The 22,309-nt window shown below is 39.5% G+C and overlaps 1 non-coding gene across 1 annotated transcript; it reads right to left on the bottom strand.

The window, feature by feature from the left end:
* Positions 1–1,993: 1,993 nt before the first annotated feature.
* LOC121029061 (U6 spliceosomal RNA) lies at positions 1,994–2,101 on the bottom strand. Its single transcript, XR_005789567.1, has one exon. It is a non-coding gene; the product is annotated as a U6 spliceosomal RNA (small nuclear RNA).
* Positions 2,102–22,309: the final 20,208 nt, after the last annotated feature.

Genomic DNA, 22,309 nt, shown 5'->3' with positions numbered 1-22,309 from the left:
CTTCTATTTCAGTGGATAGGTTCATCAGGGAGATTTAATAGAAGCAAGATTTTCTTCATCCTGAGATTTAGAAAACCAGATGAATTTTATCTTTTTATGTATTTTTCAGATGATGAACCTTATTTTAAAAATTAGACTTGATTATACTTCATTTTGACTTAATTTCTTAGTATGTATTATGGTATTAATGTGTTTATTCAGTTACAGGTTGTACAGATGTTTGGGTGTATATAAAGTAAGGCCCTCTGAAAATTGAGAAAAGGAATTATTTCTGAATTAGTGTGAAGTTTTGCTGTAATTTTGTAAAACTTATTTTAATTGATGTTTACATTATTCCTAATAAGAAAATACAGTGCTAATAAGATTCAAAATTGTTACTCTCTTTTAGGATGTCATGTGATTTATGGAAAAGGAAAATCTAAACGGTACCACTTTTTTTTTTTAAATATTAGTCTAACAGGTTGAATTGTTACTAGTTTCGTCATAATGAATAACCAAATTGCATGAAGTTTTCTCTGTTGGTTTTATGTTTTGAATGTGCATTTCAGCTGTGTATACTTTCTTATTTCTCTCTGGAGAAAACCTGAAGAGAGGTGCTTAATCCAGATACTTTAGTTTACAGAAATTCCCTAGAACTGAAGGATGTTTCTTTTGTTTTATGACTGCTGAGTTTAATACTATTAAAATGAACAAAAGCCTTCTCTTGGCTATCATGTTTGTTTTAAAACAGGTCTTCACTGATATATAGGCCAATAATTTAAAAGCCTTGGTGGCATTTTAGGATTTTTTCGGCTTTTTGTCTACATTTTCCCTATTAAGTTGCTGGTGTTCATAAAATCAATTATTATGGGGGCACCTGGGTGGTTCAGTGGGTTAAGCATCTGGCTCTTGATCTCTGCTCAAGTCATGATCTCAAGGTTCATGGGATCGAGCCCGGTGTCAGGCTATGTGCTGACAGTACGTAGCCTGTTTGGGATTCTCTCTCTGCCTCTCCCTCCTTTTCCCCCCCCCCCCCCCCCGTCAAAATAAATAAACTTAAAATCAATTATTGTGAGTGGTAGAATAGTAGTCTTTAATGATCTAGCAAGGATGGGGAAGGAAAATTGGAGTGTACAAATATACCAGTGAATGGAGATTATTTCTGGAGAGATCATGTGGGCTTCTGTTAGAACCTATCCATGCACCTAGAAGTGACCATGTAAAATGAATTAATCTGGACAATTAACTGGTGGTACTCAATTGCTTTTGGCCTTCTAATTGGCTTGAGTTGTGTCCTTGAGTGTTTCGGTAGTCTGTAATTCAGGCACCTCCTGTTCCTGAGGAAACTTGCTTCCTTATGTTGGCGTGTAATGTTATCTCTTAACACGAGTATGTTAAATAAAACCTGTATTTCCAGGCAGATTTATTTCTCTTAATCTTCAAGATAGGTGAAGGTTTTTAAGGTAGTTGATTATCTTCATTAGTTGTTACTGAATTGTTCTCATTCTTACCAGTTATCTAGTGCCAAAAATGTTTGAATTTGGGATGTTGTGATTAATCTTCCTTCGCTGAATTTTATTCAATTGAAAATCTTTGTGCAGTGTGGCAGAATAGAAATATGTGCTTTTTCCTAAGCAAAATTTCACTTAAAACTACCACCTCTGTCACTTCTCAAAAGAACAAGAACTCTGGTGGTTAATATGTTTTTTCACCTTTTTTTTTTAAGGATTTCTTTTTTACAATGTTTTCGAGAAAGCATGAGTGGGGGAGGGGCAGAGAGAGGGAGAGAGAATCCCAAACAGGCTGGGCACTGTCTGTGCAGAACCTGACTTGTAGGGCTCGATCTCATAAACCATGTGAGATCATGTCCTGAGCCTAAGAAATCAAGAGTTGGAGGCTGAATCTACTAAGCCACCCAGGTGGCCCAGTGTTTCTCACTTGTAATCCCACGTGTCTTTAAACACCGTAGAAGATACCTTGCATTGTATGCTTTGCTAAAGTGTGGACTCTGACCTAGAAGTTTCTGCATTGGGAATATTTTGAGTGTCATCCTTGTGCAGGGGCCATGCTAATCTTGTCTGTATCATTCCAGTTTTAGTATAGGGACTGCCGAAGGGAGCACGGGAATATTTTGACAGTTCTTTTTTTCCCTCCTCTCTTCTACCTCCAGCTTTATTTTATTACTTTTTCCCCTGGAAACTTCTCTTGACTGCAGGGTAGAAGATGGGCTGGAGGGAGGGGTGGTTTGTGTTGCACCGGGCATCATCTGATAGGAAAGCTATCTGACCTAAGTACCTCCGATGCTTTGCTGGCTGCAAAGACAGTTGTTTCACTAAGGATGGTGCCTCCAGCAAGTCCCCAGCCCCCTCCAATTTGATTGCTTTGCCTGGTAACTAGTAAATGGGTTCTTATTTGTTTTTTGGTTACCAGTGTCATTAGATACCAGCTTTTTTTAATGTTTATTTTTGGGAGGGGGGAGGGCCAGAGAGAGAGGGGGATAGAGAATCCCACACAGGCTCTGTGCTGACAGCAGAGGCCGATGCAAGACTTGAACTCACGAACCATGAGATTATGACCTGAGCTAAAGTTGTACGCTTAACTGACTGAGCCACCCAGGCTCCCCTAGATACTAGCTTTTAAAGTATTGATTATTTATTCTGTGTTTATAAGGAGAATTGCCTTAATATACTTATTGCATATACTGGGTATGTGTACAATTGGGTATATTAGTAAGTTGGTTAAAAAAAAATACAGGCAAAGTTTTATGTAGCAAAGTATTTTAATTTAAAAATTAAATGTTTTAATTATGCATGCACTTGACTGGTATTAACTGATGATTTAAATTTGTTCTGTACTTGTTCAAGTGTTTAGAAATTGGGGAAAACATGTCTTTTGTGTAAACAACAAAGGGTTCAGAAATACCTTAGGTTCTCATTATATGTTTTCCATTCTCCTTATTAACAAATTACTATAATTTTTTTTTTTTTTTTTTTTTTACATTTTTTTATATTTTAGAGACAGAGTGCAAGCATGGGAGGGGCAGAGAGAGAGGAAGACACAGAATCAGAAGCAGGCTCCAGGCTCAGGCTGTCAGTACAGAGCCCAACGTGGGGCTCGAACCCATGAACCGCGAGATCATGACCTGAGTTGAAGTTGGACACTCAACCAACTGAGCCCCCAGGAACCCCCCCCCTTTTTTTTAAATTTTAGAGTGCAAGCAGGGGAGAGGGGGCAGAGGGAGGGAGATAAAACAGGCTCCACACTCAATGCAGAGCCTGACAAAGAAGGGCTTGATCCCTCGATCCTGGGATCATGACCTGAGCCAAAATCAAGGGTCGGGTGCTTAACTGGCTGAGCCAACCAGATGCCCCAAATTACTGTAAATTTTGCTGACCAAAACAATGCATATTTATTATCTCACGGTTTCTATAGGTCAGGAATCTGGGTTCAATTTAGCGTGGTTCTTTTGCAAGACTGCAATAAAGGTATGCTAGGACTGGGTTGTTTTTCCAAGACTCGACTGGGATAGCATCTACTTTCAAGCCCCCTCTGGTTGGTAAAATTGATTTCCTCATGGTTGCTAAGCTCATGGCAGCTTGCTTCTTCAAAGCCAGCAAAGGAGAAAGTCTAGCAAGATGAACTGATGCTATACTCTTACGTAAATACGTGCGTGTAATCACACATAGCCCGTTGCTTTACTGCTTCCACTGGTTAGAAGTCATAGGCCCTGCTCAGACTCAAGGGGAGGGAATGACAGGTGTAAATTTCAGAAGGCAGAGATCATATGTGACCATCGTAAAGTGTAACCACCTTTGGTTATAGACTTCGTTTGGCCAGTTAAAGATGGAACTGTTCTAACTTTATTTTTAAATTCATTTTTTATTTACTTTAGAAAAGTTGTAATAATGTGGTAAATGTTGCTTTAGTAAACATAATTTTTTTCTTTTTTCTTTTTAAGGGCTGGCATTGTAGTTGTCAGGGGTACAAACCTGGCCTCTCTTGTGCTTGCTCAGGTCCCAGTTGAATTTGAGATTATTATATATTGTAACAAGTGCCATAATAAGACTATTACAAAATGCTTTGTAAGGTATATTGTCTCAGGTAAGGAATACTTCACAGAGGAAGGTAACACCTGAACTGTATTTTGAAAGGTTTAGAAGTTGTATGCAGGGGAGACGCTATAGACTAAAGAATCCACAAAAGCCTTGGATTTTGATAGGGTACACTGAAAGGTTTGGATTGTAGTGTGTAAGGAGGACTGATGAGAGCATGAAGCTGGAAAACTCAGTTTGGACCATTTGTTGAAGGATTTTATAGTGCTGTCTGTGCCTTTGCTTTACCTAACCAACCAAGTTTTAAAGTAGCAACATAGTTGATATGGATGGCAACCTTCCTGAGTACTGCAGTGTGCAGTCTGTGACACTGTTTATGACATTGCTAATCATGATTAAGTTGGTTGTTAGGAGGGGAGAGGTAGCAGGAAGATAAGCTAGGAGGACTCTTGCTTTAAATTTTTTTTATTTCAGAGAGCGTGTGAACAGACAAGGTGGGGAGGGGGGGGAGAGAGAGAGAATCTTAAGCAGCCTCCTCACTCAGCTCAGAGCCCAACCCAGGACTCCCATCTCACTACCTGGGATCGTGACCTGAGCTGAAATCAAGAGTCGAAAGCTGAACTGAGCCACCCACGTGCCCCAGGCTAGGACTCTTTTAGACTATAATTGGTGGAAGATGCCTAAATTGAAATTATGGCATTGGTGAAGGAGAAGAAAAGTTGGATTTGATTAAGATTTCTAAGGTAGAACCAATAGGATTGAGAGCCTGGATGCATAGTGATGTCATTAACCAATATTAAAAAAGGAAAGAAGAAATTTTAGGAAATGATTAGTTCTTTTAGGCCTGCTTAAATTTTGCATGGTTATAGGAGTTCCATTTAGAAGTATCCTTTAAGCAGTTGGAACGTCACTAATGTAGAACATTACAAAAACTTGAGAAATAATCAGCAGATTGTAAGTGAAGCCAAAAAATGGACAAAATTACTATGGGATGAATATAAATTGAGGAGCAAGCATGGAGGCCTGGGGAACAAGAATTTTAAGAGACAAGCAGAGTAGGAGAACAGCCATTAGAATTGAACCCAAGGAAAAGAAGTTGATTGAAATATTTTTTTATTATAAAAACAATATTGATTAGAAAAAATCAGAAAATACTGAAAAACACACAAAAGAAATAGCAAATCACTTGTAATCTTGCCACCAGAAATAACTAGAAGAAAATGTCGATGTCTACTTTTTCATATACATGTTTTTGGAACATTCATTCTATACTTTTCATTTTAAACTTTTCTCATGTTCTAATGTAAGATTGTAAGGCTACACATTTCCCTCTGAGAGTTGCTTTAGGTGAATCCCGCAAATTGTGAAGTGGTTTTACCTTGGAGTTAAAAATATTGCTTAATTTCTCTTGTGATTTCTTCTTTGATATATGGCTTTGATATTCTTTGATAACACCCTGTTTCCACTTCATGAATTTTTTATAACGTGGTTTTTAATGACTGCTCAGGGTTCCAAAATTCAATCCATAAACATTTAATGAGAACTTATTTTGCCATTCACTGTCCTAGGGATACAGAAGTGAAGAAATAAAACACATGTCCCTGCTTTCAGGTACCTTATTTTCTACTCTAGGGAGACCGTAAACAAGTAAAAACATAGTGTGTCAGAGGGTGTTGAATGCAATGGGGAAAAATGGAGTGGGAAGGTGGATAGAGATTGTGGGGTGGAGGCTTGCCCCTGTTTTAAATAATGTTTTGGAGATCACCTCACTGACAAGGTTGACATTCAAACCAAGGGGAGGGAGCAAGCCATGAAGGATCTCTAGGAGAAAAGCATACCCAGGCAGAAGGAACAATTTCTAGAAAGGCCCTGAGAAATGAATGTACCTGATGTGTCCTGGGAACAGCTGTGAAACCAGTATATTTGGAGTGCAGAGGGTTGTAGGTGAGAGCAGAGAGGGGTTGGGTAGGACAGAATCCTAAAATGTCTTGTAACCACTGACCTGGTGTTTTGACTTTTGTTTTAGGGAGAGATGGGGAGGCATTTGAGAGTTTTTTGAGCAGAAGATTGACATAACTGGACTTGGGCTTAAAAAAAATTTTTTTTATGTTTATTTTTGAGAGCGAGGACACACGCACGCACAGGGGAGAGGCAAAGAAAGAGGGAGACAGAATCTGAAGCAGGCTCTGCGCTAACAGCAGCAAGAGTGACACAGGGCTTGAACTCAAACCATGAGATCATGACCTGAGCTGAAGTCAGATGCCTAAGCCTAACTGACTGGGTCCCCCAGTGCCCCCCTCTCCTCATACTTGGGCTTTAGAGGATTACTCCGCCACGATGTGAGAGTGGATGCTGGAGGGCAAGACTCAGGTAAGGAGTTAAAAAAATCAGGGCAGCAGATAACAGGGGCTTGGGCCAGGGTGGTAGTGCTGGAGGCGGTGTGGACTGGCCAGATTCTTGATGTCCTTCCTGTTCTTACCAACCAGATATGCGAAGGAGGGAGAGTGAGAGGGGAGCTGGGGTTTTATACAGTTTGTTTGCAGTGGGCGCTGTCACCGTGTACTATTGCTGTCAGAACCCTGACTCACAAATGTTTTCTGTTTCTCCAGTCACTTCTTAAAAATTTATCAGAGATGTGGCATTGTTTGAACCAAAGGTATGCATTTGTTCAAGGCATTTGATGTTTATTGCTGAATTGCCCTTTGGAAAGGGCTGCTTCTTCAAGCAAGGTATAATGGCACAAGGGATAATGGCACAGAGAGGGAGAGAGAGAATCCCAAGCAGGTTCTGTGCTGTCAGCGCGGAGCCTGATGCAGATTCAATCTCATGAACGATGAGATCGTGACCTGAGCCAAAATCAAGAGTTGGTCGCTTAACTGACTGAGCCACCCAGGTGCCCTTTGTTCACTACATTTAGATTTTTTTTTCTTTTAGCGAGGAGTTAAAGTGTGGCTTTAACATGTTTTGGTGGGAAATTTAATGTTGTTCTTACTGCCCTTTTGTTATTTCTAGTGTTCTCTAGAAGCGTTGCATTGTGGTCATAGAGTCTTAAGACTTTTTCAGTGGCAAATGATAGAAACACAGTGCAAAATAGCATTAAGTGGGAAGACGATATTACATGTGTTGGAATGGTTCTGTGTTCATGCACTGCATATTTGGTAGGTCCTTTCAATCTGCTAACTCTGGTCTTTCATTTTGGGTAGTTTTTAAAAATTATTTCTGTGATTATTTCTTCCACCATTTTCTTTTCTCATTATTTCAGTGTTGGATATAGAGTGATCCTTTGCTTTATCTTTTTTATATCTTTTTGTTCTTTAGGGGGGATTTTTCCCCCCAGCTTTTATCTTCTAATCCTTTAGTTGATTTTTGTCTGTTTCTGTAATCTTTTAAAATTTCCGAGAGTTTTTTATTGTGAATTTTTTCATACATTTTGTTTGTGTTTTGTGGGTACAAGATCTTTTCCTAAGACTATTAATGACATGTGTTTGTGTGTATGCATATGCTTTTTTTTTACCCTCCCAATTACTCAGTTTCTTCCCAGTTGCTTTTTCTGTTTGACTTCAGTCTTTCATTAGGTTCTTTCTTCAAATGTTTGGTGATCGTTGGTTGGTTATTCACTCATTTTTAAAGCACTAAAAAGCTGATTGGAAGCTGTCTGAACACCTAGGGTTATCTGTCTGTGCCCTTTTTCTTAGGAATTAAGAAATTCCTAAGAATTAGTGTCTTTTTCTCTTGAATTGGTCATATTTTCCAGAGTGGCTTCTCTCTCTCTCTCTCTCTCTCTCTCTCTCTCTCTCTCTCTCTTTCTCTCTTTTTGGCCTGGAGGATGCACTTTTTTATACCTCTATTCTAGGAGCGGAGGAGAAGAAAGTCGGGACTGTTAACACTCAGTGTGGTACTTTCCACTTAATTTTCATATTCGTTATCAGTAGGGACCTCTGCCTGTCACTATTCCTGTTGTCCCCAAGTCCAGAAACTTTTCTCCCTCCAAATAACAAACCTCCAGTCTAATGCCAGGGTTGGGGTGGGATAGCTGCCTAGTTGCTGCAAGTCAGGGAGGACAACTGGAAAGAGACTCGGAGTAACTCTCTTTGTAGTCCTTTTCTGGCGCCTGCCACTTCATGTGCCTGCTGTAAATCTGGTTGCTTTTCTGCTTTCCTAGTTCTGGGATGAAAGTTGCCACTGCGTTTCTTTCTGTAGTCTAACGATAACCCTTTTATCCCCTCTATCTTTTATAGGCTTATTTCCTTGAAAAAAATACATTCTTACAGATTTTAGTAGGATGTTTGAACTGAGCAGAGGCTGGTAAATATGTTCAGGCAATTGTCTTTAACTGGAAGTCCTCTTTTTTTTTTTAATTGCCTAAGACATCTGAATCCATTTTTATGAAATTTTGACAGTTCAGATAAAATGAAAGTCACTTTCACTCCCCTGGTGATGCATTCACTCCCCAGATGTCACTATTATGATTGTTTTGTATGTGTACTTCCTAACTTTTTGGTAAATTGATTCACATACTTGGAGAAAAACGGTTTCATTTGTATGAAATTTTGTGATCGAGCTTATTGACAAGACCGGCGGGGGCGTACTATCTTCTGAAACCTGTTTTTTTCTCTTTAATGGGTTTAGGAACTTTTTATGTGGGAGGACATAGGAGTGTAACTCTTCTGTAACTGCCGCATACTTACTATTCCATAATCTGCATATATACTGTAGTTTAACCCTTCTTCTGTCGGTAAGCATTTAGGACGTTTACACTTCACCAGTGTTGTAAAAAACACCTTTATGAATATGTGCACATGTATGGATCTTTCTCAGACATCAACCCTCTGGAATTAATGTCAGACTCCAGGTTTAAGGGCACTGTCTGAAGACTGCCCTCACTTCAGATTCAGTTACCTTTTGGGGTTCCCAGGCCATCTGTACTTCTGATCAGCTGACTACAAATTTGGAGGAACTGGGGTGGCAGGGGAAGGTCCCATGACTGTTCAGGTTTGGGAATTCACTAGAATAACTCATGGTACTCAGGAAAATGCTATACATGGGACTATAGTTTTATTATAAAGGATATAAAGTAGGAGCAGCCAAATGAAGAGACACGGTGTGAGGTCTGGGAGGATCGTGAACACAGTGCTTTCCTGCTTTCTCCTTACCCTCCTACCACAACTGTGTGTTCACAAACGAGAAAGCTCCCCCAAACCAGGTGTCCCTTTTTATTTGGGTTTTATTACGTAGATACGGTTGGTTAAATATTGGCCATATGATTAGCTTAATCTCTGACCCTCTTTCCTCCCTAGAGGTTGCCTGGCTCATTGCCCCTCACGCCTTCACTCACAGGGTTGGTCTTTCTGGTGACTAGCCCCCATTCTGAATTGTCTCAGCATGAAGTCACATGTCACCGAGGGGGCTTGTGAATAGTGAAGACATTCTTATCACTCGGGAAATTCCAAGAGTTTCAGAAGCTCTGTGCCAGGAACCTAGGAACAAAGACCAGACAGACACCTAGAAGTAGAATTTTCTGATTGAATGGTATACACACTCTAATTTTTAATAAATATTGAAACTCCTTCTCAGAGGCATTAGTAATCTGCTTTGTACCATATATGACAATACTAAATTTTCCATAGCTTTTCTGGTATTAGGTGCTATTTTTCCTTCATTTCAGTTGATGAAAACTTTTGATGTGCATTTCCTGATTGCTAGTGAAAATGAGCATTTTTCCATATATTATTCGCCATGTATATTTCTTTTTTGAATTGCCTACTCATTGACTTTGTTCATTTTTCTGTTGTCATCTATTTTATTTATATTGATTTGTAGTTCATTATATATTCTACAAATTAGTTTTGGGTTGTTTATATGTTTTAAATATTTCCTCTCAGGTTATTGACTTAAATTTTTATGAATTAGATTTATTGTGTCAATTCTAATGGCACAGGGTTATGAATTTAAATCATTAAAATGCTAAGCTCTCGTTTCCTATAAGTGAAGAAGGAAGGGCCTTTAGTAATGGCAAGATTTTGGGGAGTGATTTTTAGCTATCTTAGATATATTAGAGCTAGTTTCATAGGGATTTAAATTATATAGGCCCCCATTTGTGTCTGTCCCATTATTTGGGAACATTTAAACTCTTTAAAAGTAATGAAGAATGGAAGGAAGAGGGAGAATATGTATTGTGGCAGTACAATGAGAGAAGTCCAAAGGTAATAACTAATTTTTCAAAAATTGTGTGAATGGTATTTATCCAGATCATTCCTCTTCTGTTTTATTAAAGGTGATGTAAAATTGACCATAACTCTAAGTGACATAATTCTATAAATATTAAATTCTCTATTCTAATAATTTATTATATGTATAGTATCCTTATAAATTGCTATGTGATGTGTTCTTTATGGAATGAGAAGTATGTAGTAGAAGACTTAGTTCTTTTAAAATTTTACCATTGAGGGGCGCCTGGGTGGTTCAGTGGGTTGGGCTTCTGACTTCCGCTCAGATCGTGATGTCGTGGTTCATGAGTTCAAGCCCTGCGTTGGGCTTTGTGATGACAGTGTGGCACCTGCTTGGGATTTCTCCTCCCCCCCTCCCTCTCTTTTCCCCCCCTCCCCCTCTCTCTCCCTCTCCCCACCCCCTGCACTTTCTCTCCCTGAGTGAATAAACTTTTAAAAAATGTTTTTTAATTTTACCGTTGAAGGGGCACCTGGCTGGCTTAGTCAGTAGAGCATGCAACTGTTTAAAAAATTTTTTTTAATGTTTATTTATTTTTGAGAGAGACAGAAACAGAGGATGAGCAGGGGAGGGGCAGAGAGGGAGATACAAAATCCAAAGCAGGCTCCAGGTTCTGAGCTGTCAGCATAGAACCCAACTAGGGACTTGAATCCTTGAACCAAGAGATCCTGACCTGAGCTGAAGTTGTATGCTCAACTGACTGAGCCACCCAGGAGCCCTGGGCATGCACCTTTTGATCTTGGGGTCATGAGTTGAAGCCCCATGTTGGGTGCAGAGCTAACTTTATTTATTTATTTATTTATTTATTTATTTATTTATTTACCATTGAAGAGATTTCTTAGAAATTTAAATGATTTTTTTTGACTTAAAACTTTCAGGAATACATAGTTCAATAAATATCAACGAAGCCTTGTTTATAGAACTCTTAATTGTATATGTATATACAACATAGTGAATATATCTTTATATCCCAGCATGAGGGTTACCTTGTTAATATTGATCTTGTGTAATATTTACTAGTTCACATCTGTAGACATTTTATAGTTGATAAAAACATATTTACATATACTCTGTTTTTTGGGGGGTAGGAGGCTTTATTTCATTGGAGGGGCAGGAGGGAGAATCTGGACACAGGCAGCACGTGGGGTGGGGGTCAGGGGATACCCTCTATATTTTCAAGTAAATTATATAGGCATCTTTGTAAGATGCAGAGAACATAGTTTCCCTGTTTCATAAATGAGAAAACTGAGATGTAAAGAAATTTGGCTTTTAAGTTGTATAAATCATAATGACTCTGAATCAGGTCATTGCTTTTTTTTCATTCCATCCTATGGATTAGTTTCCTATGGATGTTGTAACAAATTACCACCAGCCTAATGACTTAAAACCACACAAATTTATTACAGCTGTGGAGGTTAGAGGTACAAAATGGGTCCCACTGGTTTGAAACCAAGGTGTTTGTAGGCTGCTTCTGGAGGTTCTGAGGGAGTACCTGTTACCTTGTCTCTTTCTAGCATCCAGAGACCACCTGCATTTCTTGGCTTAGGACCCCTTCCTCTGTCTTCAAAGGGAACAGTATTGGGCCAGGTTTTCACACGCTGACCTCTCTCTGGTTTTAACTCTTCTGCCTCATTTCCATATTTTAAGGACCCTTGTAATTGAGTTGGGCCTACCCAGATAATCTAGGATTATCTCTCTATTTTAAGATCAGTGATTAGCAACCTTAATTCCACTTTGCCATGTAACCTAACATGATTCCAGGGATTAGGCTGTATACATGAAGCAATGACAATGAGTGGACTGGTTTACAAAAAACCAGTAACAAAAAAATGCAGTGATCATCAGATCTAGTCTCTTGAATGACTGAAAGCAGAGTTGTCACTTCTTTGACAGACCTCTTTGTGGAAAGGAAGTAACTACTTTTTTTTCCTTAAGAACGTAGGGTTAATTTGCATATGTTGGAATGCACAGATTCTAAATGTGCGGTTTGAAGAGTTTTGACAAATACAGTGACAAATACATTAACACGCCATCAGAGTAGAGAACATTTTCTTCACCCTGGAAGGTTCTCTTATGCTCCTTCCCAGTCATTCTCACCCTGCTTCCAAGAGGCTGATTAATATTACCTGTTTCGGGGCGCCTGGGTGGCACAGTCGGTTAAGCATCCGACTTCAGCCAGGTCACGATCTTGCGGTCCGTGAGTTCGAGCCCCGCGTCGGGCTCTGGGCTGATGGCTCAGAGCCTGGAGCCTGTTTCCGATTCTGTGTCTCCTTCTCTCTCTGCCCCTCCCCCGTTTGTGCTCTGTCTCTCTCTGTCCCAAAAATAAAAAATAAAACGTTGGGAAAAAAAAAAAAGAAAAATATTACCTGTTTCTACGTTCACTGATTAGTTTTGCCTGTTCTTGAACTACATATAAATGGAGTCATACAGCAAGTCCTCTTTGACGTTGAGGGTTTGGGGCAATTGTAAAGTAAGTTAGAAATGGAAGACCTTGGAAAGATGCATGCAATTCTTCCCTAACTGCTGCCATTATCCTGCTCTGTCCCTTCATGCTACTCCATCCCCACTTGCTGTACAACTCTGTAATGTGTGCACACCGAAACTAAGAATATGCTAAGTACTCGATGGATACGTAGTAGAAAGCATGATTGTGTAAATATCTTAAAATTCAAGATAAACTGAACTTGAAAAAACTAATGCTTAAATTTATCCTTACTTGGTATATTCTTTCAGTTATCTGATTGGCAAAGTTTTTGGATGCCATTAAATGTTTTAGATGGTATTCACTATAGCAAAGCAGGATATAGTGGTTGATTTATTTGCAAATTGTCAATTCTCAGGAGAAGGACAAAGTTCAGGGAACTTTATTTTTAGGGTCAGTATTTTTCAAGTAGGGAAGTGGTTGAACAAAAACTTGAGAGTTGGAACTTCACTATGTTTTTGGTTTAGTATAAAACTTTTTTAAAAATTCAGGGGGCGCCTTGGGTGGTTCAGTCAGTTGAGCATCTGACTTTGGTTCAGGTCATGATCTCAGGGTTTGTGAGTTTGAGCCCTGCGTCAGGCCATGCAGAGCCTGCTTGGGATTCTTTTTCTCTCCCTCTCTCTCTGCTCCTCCCCCACCTGCTCTCTCCTCTCTCTGTCACAATAAATAAGTAAACTTTAAAAAATTCATGGGGCGCCTGGGTGGCGCAGTCGGTTAAGCCTCCGACTTCAGCCAGGTCACGATCTTGCGGTCTGTGAGTTCGAGCCCCGCGTCAGGCTCTGGGCTGATGGCTCGGAGCCTGGAGCCTGTTTCCGATTCTGTGTCTCCCTCTCTCTCTGCCCCTCCCCCGTTCATGCTCTGTCTCTCTCTGTCCCAAAAATAAATAAACGTTGAAAAAAAATTTTTTTTAAATTCAGTAGACAATGGCCAGGCATAATTTTCTTTACGCCTGTAACTTGTTTTTGTTTTCATACGAGTCCAATAAGTATAAATGAGTCAGGTCTCATATTAAGTTTTGTGTACAACTCACCTGTACTCCAAAATAACAGCTTGGCCAAAGAGAAATTCAGCCTTTATGCAAGAGGAATCAGCAAAGGGAGTTCTTGTGGCTATTGTGATGGCGAGGTGGACTGTCCCCACTCTCAGATGTGAAATCTGTACTCCCCAAAGAGGAGACTGGTGAAGAGAAGGATGTGCTCATCTGTTGTAGCCTTCAGGGTGGAGAAAGGGGACAGGGGTGGAGAGCATCAGCCGGGGGATTCCTTTAGTAATTAGGAGGAGGGGTGTTTTTATTTATATATTAAAAAAATAAAATTTGACCTAACATTGTGTAAATTTAAGGTGTACAGTGTGACGATTCGATGCACGTACGTGTGAAATGATGATCAAGATAAAGTTAACATTTCATCACCTCACATAATTACCAGTTTTTTGGTGGAGAGAACATTTCAGATGTACTGTCTTAGCAAATTTCAACTCTAATGTAGGACTACTAGCAATAGCCACTATGCTGTACTTACTCATCTCGTAACTGGAAGTTTGCACCCTTTGACCAAACATCTCATTTTCTCCACCACCCAGCCCTGGCAGCTACCACTCTGTTTCTACGAGTTTGGCTCGTTAAGTCATTTATTATTTATTAAAGTATAACTAACATAGTGTTAGATTTCACGCATACAACATAATGACTCAGCAGTTCTGTACATTATTTGGTGCTCGTCACGATAAGTACAGTCACCATCTGTCACAGTACAACACCATCACAATATTGACTATTTTCTGTGCTGTACTTTTCATCTCCATGACTTCATTTTATTTTTATTTATTTTTAAGTAAACTCTGCCCCCGACATGGGGCTCAAACTTAGGACACTGAGATCAAGAGTCACACGCTGTACTGACTGAGATAGCCAGGCATCCCACCAAGACTTTATTTTATAATTGGGAGTTGGTACCTCTTAATCTCCTTTATCCATTTCACCCATCCCCTCATCCTCCTCCTGTCAGCCACCAGTTCTCTGTATTTAAGAGTCTGGGTTTTTGCTTGTTTCTTTGTCCATTTATTTTTTTTGGTTTTTGGTTTTTTTTAGATTCCACATAAAAATGAAATATGGTAATTTGCCTTTTTCTGTCTGGCTTATTTCACTTAGCATTATACCCTCTACGTCCATCTATGTTGCAGATAGCGAGATCTCATTCTTTTTTATGGCTGAGTAATATTCCTGTGTGTGTGTGTGTGTGTGTGTGTGTGTGCGCGCGTGCGTGCATGCATGCATGTACCGCCTTGGGGAAGAGTGCTTTAAAAAGCTAGTAAACAGGCTTGACGAAAATTCCTAAAAGTCGGGAGTATGGTTAGCTGCATTCACTCTTGATATGTTATTTTTGGAAGGGTCACAGGTTATGGTGAGAACAAGTTCTACCTTGAAGTCAATAAAAGTAGCTTTATGACCTTCATTTTTCATTTTCTTGGATTTCACTTTCTGAGGTAAACTAAAGAATAATAAGGCTTTTAAATAAAAAGCCGTGTCCATTTTTAAAAATTTGAATATACTAGTGCAGGCGATTTTCATTATTAGAGGTTCCACAAAGACAATTAAATGTACAGTATAAAAACAGATGATTAGGTCAGCAGCCCGGAGACACTGCCCTCTTGCATGCTAGTGCACTAAAGGGAATCCTGATGGTACTTGTAGAAAGTTACCTGCTGTTGCTTGTTCAGAGAAGGAGGTGGTTTCACTTTGTTCAGAGGTGGTGGTGAATTTGTCCTCTCAGCATCATTTCCTTGGTGTTCTGAAAGCAGTTTTCCCCCTGGGAGTCCAGCACTATAAAGGAATTTGAGAAATTTGACAAGCTTATTACTCCACAAAAAGTTGGTCTGTTGGGTACCAAATTGTCTACCATCCCATTGACATTATCCTTTTGCTTTGTATGCACATATTGAACATCTTAAGTCATTTTTAAAAAGTAGTGTCATATGTGGCAGGGACTAGAGAAAAATACTCCTTATGCTATATAGGAAAATGTGATAGTGGACTTCAGAAGCAAAGGTAGCACAGGGCTTAGATATTTTGTGTTTTAGCTGACTTTAAAATTGAGGGGTAGAGGAAACTTGTTCTCTTACTGTCGTACATAATCTGATTTTTTCTTTGTTGCTTACTTAGTCATTAAATATTTTTTAAGTTTATTTTGAGAGAGAGAGCTAGAGAGATACAGAGCACGTGAGCAGGGGAGGGGCAGAGTGAGAGGAGTGCGAGAATCCCAAGCAGGCTCAGCACTATCAGCGCAGCAGATATGGGGCTCGAACTCCCAAACCACGAGGTCATGACCTGAGCCGAAACTAAGAGTAGTATGCTTAATTGGCTGAACCGTCCAGGCACCCCTCAATCATTAAATATTTAATACCTGCTGCAGTAGGCTACATAGGTTTTGTGGTACTGAGAATGCAAAGGAGAGAGACACTTTTGTTCCCTAAGAGCACATAATCTAGTGGAGACATAGCTTGGAAACAAATGATTATAAAAATGGTATGTGGTTTGTTTTGGTAATTTTGTTACTAAATGAGTGTATATGTGTAATGAAGAAAAAAGGCCTAGAGGTGTTATCCGTAAGTTAAAAGTTGGTTATCTCTGGCAAGTAGGAACACTGCTTTCTATTATGTATTGCTTTGTGTCAACAGTAATACACCTTCTAATTTTTATAAACAGAAGAGAATTGGTAGTGGTGTCACCACCATGGCTACTCTGTTCCTATTCCTGTACTCCCATTACTCATACTTCCAGAGTTCAGATTCATGCTCAAGTCTGTCTGGCTTGGCTCTGGGTAGTGCACTCTGGTCCCAAGGAGCAATACCTACTTCAGATAGCATCCTTGACAGTTTAATCCTATTGAACACTTCTCCCATAAGATTCTTCTGGAAGGAAGAGCTCTGTATGTAGATAGGCAAGTTTGTAACCTATTCAAGGTCTGCAGTAAAGAAATATGAATAACTCATTTTAATTCCTCATTTCCCAAATTAATTTCATAGTAACGGGAGGCGCCCCCCCCCCCCCCAGTAATCCTTTATTGATGTTCTGTGGTTTTCACACTTCAGTGGGCCTGAGATTCCCTCCTACCCCCAGAGTTTTGATTCAATTAAATTCGGGATGGGGCATGAGAATTTGCACTTTTTAACAAGTTTCCAGGTGTTGCTGATGCTCCTGGTCCAGGAACTGTATCTTGTGTTCACTTTTGTATGTGAATTGCACTTCCATCTTGCCTTGATGTATAAACTCAGAACTCTGCTAGACTATGATGTTGTTTTCCTGCTGGAAGAAAAGTATCTTAAAAGCAAAAAATGTGTTTAGCATAGAAGGAGCTTCCAAAGGGGGCTTCATTAACTAAATTACCCCAGGGGCATTATTTCCCTCTGTCGTCAGTATTTTTCTGCTGCCCTGTGAGCTTCAACTTAGTCATTTGTAGATGGAAATGATTAAACCTGCTCTAGAAGGTTGTAATAAAGATTAAATGATATAACATTTGCAAAAGTGCCTAGTATAAGGCATGGTACATTACAGTTGCTTACCACCTTGCTAATTGAAGTTCATTTTCTGGATCAATGGTATTAACCTTCACTTGGGAGCCTATTAGAAACAATTTCAGGCCCCACCTCAGACTTATGGAAACAGAATCTGCGTTATGAAAATGCCTAGGTGATTTGTATGCACATAACTGCATGAGAAACACTGATGGTAGCATGCACCTTGGGAAAAGCTTTCCTGGTGCATTATGTGACTTATTCTCTACTTTATAAACTGACTACCCAGGACTCTTTTTGTATAGATGTTAACTATTCCAGAGCCCAGAAATACTTTGCCCAAAATGACAATATCCACCTTGGTGTTTCCTGACCATAAAATAATGTATACTGGGGTGCCTGGCTGGGCCAGTTGGTAGAACATGTGATTCTTAATCTCAGGGTCGTGAGTTCAAGCCCCTGCCCCGCCCCAGGCATGGAGCCTGTTAAGAGAATAATGTATACTATTATTAAAACTTGAAATAACACATAAAACAAAAAAAAAAAATGTGGAAATCCACTCCCTATGATAGATAAATAAATCACTGGCACTTTTGTACAGTAGTCAGCATATGTCTTTCTACATGTGTATATGTGCACACCCAGTTTTGGGGTGCTTTCTTTCCCTTTTCTCCCCCACACCTGTACCTTATTCTGCAAGATAAACTAACCCAGTGTTTAGCTTCTGAAAGCTATCCATTGATATCCATTGATACAGTAAATACATGTTTATAGGGATTTTGTGGTCATTGTTTTACGAAAATGGAATTATATGGGTGCTTGTCTGCATCTTTTCCCACTTAAAATACTGTGGAAATTCCTCAATTAGTATCACACTCTTTTTAATAATTGCTTTAGGCCATGGTAAGGATATTGGACAAATTATTCAGCTGTTTTTACTGGCCAGTTTTTGTTACTACATACAGAAGAATCCTTATTCTTTATATACTTGATTCCATTATTGCTAGGATAAATTGCCAGGTGGGAATTTCTGGATCAAAGGGTAATTTTTATTATGAATTGTATTTTACATACACAAAAGTATGTAACACACATATGCATCTAATGAAGTGACTCTTCCTGTATCACCACCCATGCTAAGAAGTAGAACACTCATAGTTTCTTAAAATCTCCCTTCCATTATGTGCCCTTCTATTATTTTCTCATTGTTTTCCTTTATAGCTTTCCCACTCAGTTAGGCATTCCTACACAGTTAACATGTGCAACAGTAAGCTTGGTTTTGAATATTTTGAATATTATATTAATAGAGTCATTCTACACATATGACATTATTTGTATATATCACTTATGTTATTGTCTGGAGCTATAGCTTATTCCACTTCATTTATCCATCACATTCCATTGAATGAATACCACAATTTATCCATTTTTATTGTTGATGGAATTGGAGGCGTTTTTAGTTTTGCGTCATTATAAACAGTGCCGCCATGAACATTTTTATTTGTGACTCCTGGGGCACATGTTCACAAGTACTCCGGGGCAGTGGTCTTCAAACTTTTTTGGTTTTTTTTATCCCCCTAATAATTTTTTTAAGCTGTCTATCTCCTTGCACATTTTTAAGTTGATATCTGATTTATCATGTTTATTTTTTTTAAAATTTTTTTTTCAACGTTTATTTTTTTGGGGGGACAGAGAGAGACAGAGCATGAACGGGTGAGGGGCAGAGAGAGAGACACAGAATCGGAAACAGGCTCCAGGCTCTGAGCCATCCGCCCAGAGCCCGACGCGGGGCTCGAACTCACGGACCGCGAGATCGTGACCTGGCTGAAGTCGGACGCTTAACCGACTGCGCCACCCAGGCGCTCCTGATTTATCATGTTTAAATAGTTGCAATTATGTAATTTCAGAAATATTAAAAATACTGATCTTTTAAAATACCACTTTTATTTTTTTCAAATTTTAATTCCAGTATAATTAACATAGTCTTATATTAGTTTTGGGTGTATAATGCAGTGATTCCACAATTCTGTACACTACTTAGTGCTCTTTGTAAGTGTCCTCTTAATCCCCTTCACCTGTTTCACTCGTTGCCCCCCCCCCCCCCCCACATCTCCCCTGGGGTAACCATCAGTTCTCTATAGTTAAGAGTTTGGTTTGTCTCTTTTTTCTTTTGTTCTGTTGTTTCTTAAATTCCACATATGAGCGAAATCATATGGTATTTGTCTTTCTCTGCTGGCTCATTTCACTTCGCATTGTGCCCTCCAGATCCATCCACGTTGTTGCAAAGGGCAAAATCTCATTCTTTTTTATGACGGAATCATATTCCATGGTGTGTGTGTATCACATCTTATCCATTCATCTGTCAGTGGACATTCAGGCTTCTTCCATAATTTGGCCCTTGTAAATAATGCAATAAACACAGGCACATGTATCTTTTCAAATTAGTGTTTTCATATTCTTTGTATAAATAGTAGTGGAATTACCGGATCGTAGGGTAGTTCTGTTTTTAACTTTTTGAGGAACTTCGACTGTTTTCCACGGTGGCTGCACCAGTTAGCTTTCCATCCGTGCCAACACTTGTTTCTTGTTTGTTTGATTTTAGCTATTCTGAGATGTCTGAGGTGATACCTCGTTGTTTTAAGTTTTTAATTCCAGTTAACATGGTGTTACGTTAGTTTTAGGCTAGGTTAAATGACTATATTGCACATCACCCCGTGCTCATCACAAGTGCCCTCCCTAAGTCCCTGTTACCTGTTTAACCGCCCCCCCCCAACTTCCCCTGTGGTAACTATGAATATATATATATGAATGTGTATATAAATACATATAATCATCAGCTTGTTCTCTACAGTAAAAAGTCTGTTTCTTGGTTTGTCTCTTTTTTTCCCCCCTCTTTGCTTGTTTGTTTCTTTTTTAAGTTTATGTGAGAGAGAGGACGTGAGTTGGGGGGTGGTGCAGAGAGAGAGAATCCCAATCAGGCTCTGTGCTGTCAGTGTGGAGCCCGACTCCGGGCTCCATCTCATGAACCAGTTCTGGCCTAAGAATTTGTACCTTTCTTTGCCAGCTCATTAATGTTCTTAAGATTTTTTTGTTTTTAATCCTGGATTTGGAGTTGCTTCTGTTAGGAGGGTTGATCTCAGTACTGTTCCGCTATATTCCTGGAACAGCATTCTCTATTATTCAGTAGACTTTGCCAGACTGCTTTCTAGGGAAATACAAACTGAAGTAGTAATGCGATAGCACTTTATGCTGGTCAGATTGGCAGAAAGGAAAGTCATAGCATACCATTACAGGTGATACGGGTTGTAAATGATACTCGTGGAAATGTAAATTGCACTAGTCTTTTAGGAAACTTCGACAGCTTTTATCAGGCAAAAATTGTCATGTCAAAGGAGTGGATTGGGGGAAGTATGTGGCTGCAAATGCAGCTGGCCATTGCTTTCATTTTTCTGTGGTGAAGAGTGGAGAAAAATGTGAATGAATGTTACCAGCCTCTCAACGTTTGGGGGCAGCGGGGTGGGGCTTGCTTAACTAAACAGCAGGAATAGGTGGACTTAGGGGACACTCACATAGGCTTAGAAGAAATAATTGAGAGGGGCGCCTGGGTGGCGCAGTCGGTTAAGCGTCCGACTTCAGCCAGGTCACGATCTCGCGGTCCGTGAGTTCGAGCCCCGCGTCGGGCTCTGGGCGGAGGCTCAGAGCCTGGAGCCTGTTTCCGATTCTGTGTCTCCCTCTCTCTCGGCCCCTCCCCCGTTCATGCTCTGTCTCTCTCTGTCCCAAAAATAAATAAACGTTGAAAAAAAAAAAATAATTGAGAGACCCTGATTAGAATATTACAACTTTCTTTCTTGCTAATCTACCCAAAAAAGTGTAATAGGAAAATGAGAGATCAACAAAGGACTGGGTGAATTAAAAAGGGAACTTTATGACAGTGGTGTTCTGGAACAAGCTCTTCCTGGAGTTGATGGCTAAACTCAGGATTTTGGCAACCACTGTTGAAGTGAAATTATGTAAACTTACAATTAAATAAATTGTATTTAAAACATAGGTAGTAAATTCTCAAAGCTCATCACTTCCTAGTTATTTTATTACATTTTACTTTTTTGTGTTTTTGAGGTTATTGACATGCATTGTATATGGATAGTGGAAACACTATATCAGTCAGCTGTTGCCTGCCTCTTCCCGGTTCTGTGTTCAGTGAGGACCATTTGGAAGTTTGAAATCGGTCATAGATTATACCATTGAAATCAGTAAATACTAAAAGTCAGGATTTTTTCTCTTTTGGAGAGTAGTTGTTAAACATCTACCACTGGGTTAAATAACATTTCGCTGTTTGAGATTCTGATTGCCTTTCATCGTTGTAGATGTACTTATTTTCTGAAGATTTGGGCCTTCCAGTCTCCTCCTTAAAGCATTAATTGGGAGTACCCCGGTGGCTCAGTTGGTTAAGTGACCAACTCTTGATTTCAGCTTAGGTCAGGTTCTTATCCGTAGTTAGACTGAGCCCCGTCAGGCTCTGTGCTAACAGCGCCCAGCCTGCTTGGGATTCATTCTCTCTCTCTCTCACTCACTCACTCACTCACTCACTCACTCACTCATACTCTCTCTCACTCTGTCTCACTCACTCTCTCCCTCCCTCCCCTGTGCACAAGCACTCACTCTGTCTCTCAAAATAAACAAACATTTTAAAAAATAAACGCTAATTGTTCCTAAGGAAATGAGGAACTATTTATACTAGCTCTCAAATATTGTAAACATTATCTTGAGCTAAGGAAAATATGCCTCTACTTAGCTTCTACTTGTATGTAGACTGTATTTTTGCAAATTTGTTCTCCTACTCTTTTAAAACAATGTTATTTAAAGGTATCCTTAAAATCTTTCTTTATAACAACCGTACAGAATTTGTCTGCCTTGAAAGCCATTAGTTTCATTGAGTTTCTTGTAGCAAGAAGGAATATACTCTTTTTTGTTCTTTCTAACATGGACATGTTTGTGTGTACTGTGTGTGTACATGATTTAATTCTTAACAGTGGTGTTCTAGATGAGTTGATCAGTTAAC

This window comes from Herpailurus yagouaroundi, unplaced genomic scaffold, assembly GCF_014898765.1.
Source record: "Herpailurus yagouaroundi ecotype Mexico unplaced genomic scaffold, PumYag 100, whole genome shotgun sequence".
In the NCBI taxonomy this organism is placed as follows: domain Eukaryota; kingdom Metazoa; phylum Chordata; class Mammalia; order Carnivora; family Felidae; genus Herpailurus; species Herpailurus yagouaroundi.
This window is presented reverse-complemented; position numbering and strand designations above follow the sequence as displayed.